General features: G+C 37.7%; 1 pseudogene; it reads left to right on the forward strand.

The window, feature by feature from the left end:
* Positions 1–3,020: 3,020 nt before the first annotated feature.
* LOC103745243 lies at positions 3,021–6,818 on the forward strand (annotated as a pseudogene).
* Positions 6,819–7,426: the final 608 nt, after the last annotated feature.

The raw sequence follows: 7,426 nt of genomic DNA on the forward strand, positions 1-7,426 counted from the left end.
TGATGAGTCCTGGTTCATTGTAGCTTTATTTTTGCTAAAATACAACTTTTATATAATGCAGTTCCCTTTTTCTTGCATGTGTATGTGTGTGGTGTGAGTGCAATGTGTATGCATATTTGTATGTGAACATACATGTGTGAGAATGCATGTCCATGTGTGTAGGTATGTATATGGAGGCCAAAGATTGGTATCAGGTGTGTTTCTTAATTGTTCTCGATCTCATTTACTGAGATAGGGTCTCTCACTTGATCTAAGAGCTTGCAGATTTTAGTAGCCCGTTTAGGCATCTTGCACTGGGGAATCCCTGTGTCTACTTCCTGAGTGCTAGGATTACAAACATGCTGCTAAGCCTGGTCAGCATTTATCTGGGTGCTGGATATCCTTAAGCTTGTGCCACAAGCCCTTACCAACTGAGCCATGTCCCTGGCCCTTCACACAATTCCTTTCCAAACTGACTTCTTAATTTCTGGCACATTAAGACTTCTCAGGCTGATCTTACACACTTCTTTAATATCATCAATATTTTACTGGAATAAACAAAACCATAAATCATCCAAAAATTTTGACTTTCAAAGGATATGTTGCCCTTAAATCATACATATAGTATGTTCTCTTTTCAAATTTCTCATAGCATTTGAAGAGTCTTAAAATGAGCCTTTCAATGTTCAGCAAGGTAACATACAACTTCTACAATAATTTAAACATTTTAAATAAACATATATAGCATGTGCATTCTCATCTTACACCTTTATAAATTTTTAATTGAATGTTTGCAATTCCTATACAATATAGTTCGATGGCATTTAGATCCACTTGTTAAAACATTTGGTTTTCTGAAGCAGGGGATATGTACACCATCATTCAATGATAGCAAAATGTAATTACAGCATATAATAACAGATGCCATTTTAGTTATATAATTTTTTTATGTTTTACAAAAAAAAATGAACCTACTTTTCTTAAACCAGTATTTCTGTTTTGTAATAGTATCCAGGGCAGAGACATGAAATGTATATTTGAAGTAACCTTTTAGCTACAGTTAGATAAATCAAGGACATTTCTGCAAACAATATTGGGATTCCTTTTTAGTGGCAACAATCAGAAATGCAGGATATGGGGTCAGCATACAAGCATCTCACTGTGAGGATGTGTATGTTGTTTGCTTTCTTTGAAAAGATCCCCATAGGTGCTAAAAGGAAGATTACATACAAGGAAGGCTCTACTTCATGGGTGGTCTGTACTTCTTTGCTGGTTCTATGCTACTGTTAAGACCTGAGCCAAAGGAAGAGTTTCTCAGCTCAGTCACTCAGTTGTCAGAAAATCTTTTGGGCCTGGCAGGGAAAGAGCTCTACTCTCTGTATCTCTTTCTAAACAGCCCAATGCCTTAACCAAACAATGCTTGAGACGTGAATATAACTAGTTTTCCTAAATTCCTAAGTTCTGTTCACTACCCGATGTGTATAATTCAGTTCTCCACTTAACTCTTTTTTTCTTTTACATCACTTTGATTAGTTGAGTCCAATAGGTGCCTTCCAAGGCTCAGTGCTACCTAAGATCATAGGAATTTTGGGGATATTATTTTGGAATAAAATTAATGAAGGATCTCTGAGCATACTTAATATTAAAAGCTACAGTTGGATGAAATGGATGGAAATTGAGTCCAAAAGGAAAAGAGACAACCATCTACAGTTCTGCCAACACAAATAGGTCTCTATGATGCTGCCTGGTCCATGACAGTAGCATTAAAACTGACTTTAGTGGATGTTATACTGCCTCATGTTTGAGCTCCCTCTTTGTCTCATTGCCCTTTGAAAATGATTCATACAAGTCATTTGTTTTTAGATTTTACATAAAATGCTTTCATTATCAAATGGCCTTCTGGAAATGCTTGTCAAATTAGAGGAAGTTTGTTGTTATTTTTCTTTATGAAATAATAGGAAGCTTATGTAACACTCTATGCACCAGACACAGTTCTAAGCACTTTACATAGGCCAAGTCAACAATAGCTTCTGACAAAGATACTGTTATCAACCTCATTTTATAGATAAGAATATCCAGATGCCTAAAGGTTAAGTACCTTAGTCAGAGGAACACAAACAATTAGGAGCAGGGCTGTGATTTGAACCCAAGCATTGTGGCTCCCTCTAGTCTCAGAGCACTCATATTTAGTTTTATGTTTGATTTGCTTTTGGGAGTTGGTGCCCTTAAATACTGGAAAGACCCAGGTCTTTGTTTTCTAATGTTTGTAGTTCAATCCTGGAATTGTGGTAATGGTGCACAGCCATTCTGTTAGCTACAATGGTATGAAAATCTAAAGTAAACAAAGAACTATAACTAGGATTTTGAGGGGCTGGAGAGATAGCTCACAGTTAAGAGTCCTCTTGCAGAATACCCAGGTTTGATTCCCAGCACCCACATGGTAGCTAACAACCATCTGGAACTTCAGTTCCAGGGGATCCAACTCATTCTGACCTCTAGGGCACTGTACAACATGAGTGCATGCACCTACATGCAGGCAATACACTTATACACATAAAATAAAAATGTAAATAAAATATTTTAGGTTGGATTTTGAGAAATGAAATTGATACTTTAGGTTGTACTTGAAGGAAAATAAGGTGGGAAATTGTATATTAACAATATATATATAATTGAGTTCAGTATCAGTTAAAGTTTCTGCAATAGAATTTGAGATAATGACAAAATGAGGAATTAAAGGTATGAATCAAAAGAATAGTATGATGAGAATCTGGGCATCTCACAATATATAAAGAACATACTTGAAGCTAAATCATGAATGTGAACAACTATGACCTCAACAAAAAAAAAAATGATCTACTACAAAACATTTCCTACAAAATTAGTAAACACTAAAATTTCAGTAATTTTAAGTAAGAAGAGTACTGGACCTGAAACAATGATCATTCAAGATAATGGTGTGTGGCGTGGTCCCCCAGAATTCCATGCTTAAATATACTGCTGCAAATTCTTTCTTGGGATCAAGGTACCAATGCGCCCAAATGCTGTACAACTTGGTGACACTGAAAAATACCTGCTGTGGGTGAGGAAGGGACCACCAACCTCCAGAAAGGCTCAGCACCCAGGTCTCTGAAGGTGAAGGGTCACAGCCTCACCTCACAACACTGCCTGAGGCCTGTTTCTTATTACCAAATAATTTCCAGAAGGAGACCAGGCTTGGGCCTGATTATCCAGTAGCAGGACAGAAGGGAAGGAGAGATAGAAGAACAGATTTTTCTCCTCGCAGTGACTGGTGGTAAAAAATCACATTCATACAAGCCAAGATCACAGTGCTCCAGTTCGGTCTTGGGGTAAATGCACTGCTACAGTTCTCCTTGCTGCTCTTCCGACAACGGAGGTTTCTTTTGAGGAGATAGGAGTGGAAGAATCTACCAATACGAGGAACAGCGAATTCTCAGAACCCCATTTGACAGAGTCTTTGACAGGCACAGTCCCCAAAGAGAGGAGGTGAAAACCACATTCATGTACCTGAGGTGAAAGACCACCATTAAAAATAAATAAGAAACCCCAAATGTGCAAATCCGATATAAGCCAAACCATATGGCATAAAATAAAAACATTTCTTCCAGAATTTTGTTAATATGGTTTCTTACTCAATTTTATATACAGGAAAGTATCAACACAGCTGTTGCCATGTAGTTTCTCCCCTGATAGAAAGTATTGATAATATAAGTAATTCAGTGATGCTTCTACTGTTTGTGTAGCTATGCATATAAAAAGAATTCTGTGCATATAGAAAAAGTGCTAAAATCCTGAGTAACACCTCATACATTAGTGGCCTTCCATGGTGAACAAAGTCATTTTTCAAGCAAGTCATAAAGTAGCCTAAAAAACAAGTGTTTCAGTGTTTGCTCCAAATGAGGCAGTGGCCCAGGACTGCCGTGCTTCTGACATCATTCTGATGCAGTCAGCAGTGGGTTGGTATCTGATTAAGGCTCCCGCCACCGTGGTGCCAGACTTACTACTTTAAGTGAGGTGACTGAGGGAAATTAATGTGTCAGAGTTCCCAGAAGGTGAAAGTGTCTGCTTCAAGTTTCCTTTGGAGAGCTTCAGCTGCAATTGCCTTTGATTTTTTTTCCAAGAGAAGCTTTTGAAGCCATTTTTGGAGTGTGGATAATAAATAGGTAAAGATGAGCTACCAACAGGAAATACAGCTAACATAAAATGTGCAGCCTTATCTGCCCTGAAGGATGCAGATACGCAGCATCTTTATGCAAGTATTGTAAAATAATGGATAAAGGCTGCTGAGGATGGCAAACCAGCTATATCCACAATGGCCAAAGTCCCATCTTGGTTACTTCATTGACCTAATTCTGAAGTATTAGGTGACCTATCGCTCTATTTTCCTTTAAAAAATAGGGAAATGATGTCCTTCAGGGGTGCACAGGAAAACCGAGAAGGAAGTGCCTATCATGTCTCAGACTTTTGATGAAAGGATGATATTTACATAAAGTTACTACTTCTGTTGTGTGTTCTTTCCTTTCCTTTCTGTTCCTGCCCTGGCTATCACAAAACTTATCACGACTTCTAGTCTTCTTAATTTCCTCTGTCTAGACAAAACTATTGCACCTGCAAATGGCTGATTCTGTGGTGCATCTTCCTGCAATTAATGCAAAGCACACAAGAGAACCCTGTAGTCCTTAAAACTAAACAGGAATATGAGCATGAGAAAATACAGATAGGAAAACATTAGGTAGATCTGGTCTTGAACTCTGGGTCTGCCACTTACATAGTTATGTAGCTCAAGCATGCATGCATGCTATTAACATAAGGACACATTCACACGTACATATGTGAACAAGAAGTCACATGCTTGTTACACATACGTACATAGACAATCTTACTTATAATGCTCCCTCATATACACATGACCACATGCACATATACAAACTCATGGGTATGTAAGATATACTATAAGCTCACTAAACTTCTTCCTTGAAGAAATTCTTAGGCTGGAGATTAAGTTTTACATGATTGACAGCTCTGCTGCTAAACTCAAGTATGTGTTTGTGATTCCTAGCAAAGACTGCATTTTGCATCTTGCATCTTTTATGTATCATAGGAAGCTTGTTCTACTAATGTAGTAGCCAACAGCATCAACTTGGAGCCAGAAGACTGAGTATAAACCTTGCTTCCAGTATATAGTGGTTGTGTGACCAAGGATAAATTATTAAACATTGGTGCCTATGTCTCTTCATTTGTAGATCAGGAATAATAATATCTATTTATGAGGTTATGGTGAGGATTGCATTAATAAGCCACCCAGAATAGCATGTGGCATAGTATAAGTACTGCATATTTATTTGGTATGAATGGTAACAGGGAAAATACAGCCTAGCTAAAAGAAAGTGTTCTAACATATCCTTGAATACATTCTTAAGGGAATATGCATTTCATATAAATGAATAGAAATGTTAATGGAGCAGGTTATCTAATAGCGCACAAGGGAAGGACTCACAGTGTAATAAATTCCAGGCTTTTCAGGTGCACCTGTAGAGAGAGCCCTGTTTTCAGTGTTTGTCAGATGAAGTGGGCTTCTTGAGCTCAAACTTCTTAGAAGATGGAAACCTACAGCCTTTCTAGTAGCTCCTAAGCATCTCAAGGTTTGTTTAAACTGCTGTTTTAAGAGTCTAATGGCAGTCTAATTGTTTGTACTCTCAGAAATCTGAAGGATTTGGTGGGGTCAGTAAACTTGAAAGAAAATAGGTCCCATTTTTAAGATATATCCCCTTCAGTAATGTAGTATACATGGCCATCATGTTTGGAATTACTCCATTTCTACTCTATTTTCTATTGAAAATTTAGAAGTAGTTCTATCATTTTAAAATAAAATATAGTTAAAGTTCTTTACTGTTCATAAAAATTGTTCAATAATTTTGACTTTGTTTTAGGTTCTTTCTGTACAACTATGTATACTTCAGATATAGTATGCCTTAATTTTGGACATTAATTGAACAATTAGCTTTATGGGAGTATTAAAAGAGAATTTAGATATCAGTGGTATTAATAAAATATGTAAGGAAATACCAGCTCCCTAAACAAATGAACTGCCTTGCTCTTTCAGTTCCCAGCACAGCCATCATTCATGGCTGGCAGAAACATCTGAAGCACATTGGATGTTGGATAAATTGAGTGGCATATTTGTTCCTTGTCCATCCAATGGTTTCCACAAGTTGAGAGAATATCTTCCCCTCATCATTTTCCTAAGGAACAGTCTTAAGTATGTCCTGATTGGAGATAAAGTAAAAAAAGACTTGCATGCAGCACTTCATTATGATTGATGACAAAGTCGGAACGGATATATGCTACCCTCCTGGGCTTTTGGATATCATGAGCCTTGACAAAACTGGAGAGAATTTCTGTCTGATCTATGACTGCAAAGGTTGCTTTGCTGTTCATTATATTATACGGAAGAGGTCAAGTACAAGTTGCACAAAGTGAGGAAGATCTTTGTGGGCACAAAAAGAATTCCTCATCAGGTCAACCATGCATGATGACAGCACCAATCGGTACCCCATCCTCTCATCAAGGTGAATGGCATCATTCAGATTGATATGAAGACTGGTAACATAACTGACTTCATTAAATTTGACACAGGTAACCTGGGGTGACTGCAGGTGATAACTTGGGAAGAATTGGTGAGCTCACCAACAGAGAGGCATCCAAGACCTTTTGATGTAGTTCACATGAAAGAGGCCAATATCAACAGCTTTGCCACTTGGCTTTCCAGCATTTCTGTTATTGGTAAAGGCAACAAACCATGGATTTCTTTTCCCTGAAGAAAAGAATTCTGCCTCATCGCTGATGAAGAGAGAGACAAGAAGATACCTGCCAAATAGAGTCGTGGGTGAAATGGTCTCTAGGAGACATGCAGGAGAAGTGTGTGTGTGCTCTTCAACAAGCCTTTCTAGGAGACATGCCAGAGATGTGATTAGATGGCATGATGCTGGAGTAAATTAAACAACACGATGAATTAAAAAAAAGAACAGTCTTAGCTATTAATTTTAAGCTTTTCATTGTCACGGACAATTGTAATCTTAATTTCTAGAAGGCTTAAAGAAAGGTCCCTTTATCAACTTATTAAGTTCAAAGATTATTGCTAAGTCAGAGAAAGACTGTGCTGATACAAAGAACACAGGAAATTTACATTCCAAGGTACATCACAAAAATGCCACGAGAAATACAAGTCAATGGGCCTTGTATTTATCTTCCCAGAGTTCGCCTGAATGTTCTGCTATAGATAGGAAAGCAAATTTGAAGCCCAGGAAGATGTGAAAATTTGAATTTGACTGAACTTTTGATGCCAGAAAAGATAGAGCTTTTTGAAACACGCTGAAAAGGGAGAAGAGTGCAGCGAAGACAAGCCAGCAGGTAACAGTAGCTAATC

This window comes from Nannospalax galili, unplaced genomic scaffold (assembly GCF_000622305.1).
Source record: "Nannospalax galili isolate Female #2095 unplaced genomic scaffold, S.galili_v1.0 scaffold461, whole genome shotgun sequence".
Lineage (NCBI taxonomy): Eukaryota > Metazoa > Chordata > Mammalia > Rodentia > Spalacidae > Nannospalax > Nannospalax galili.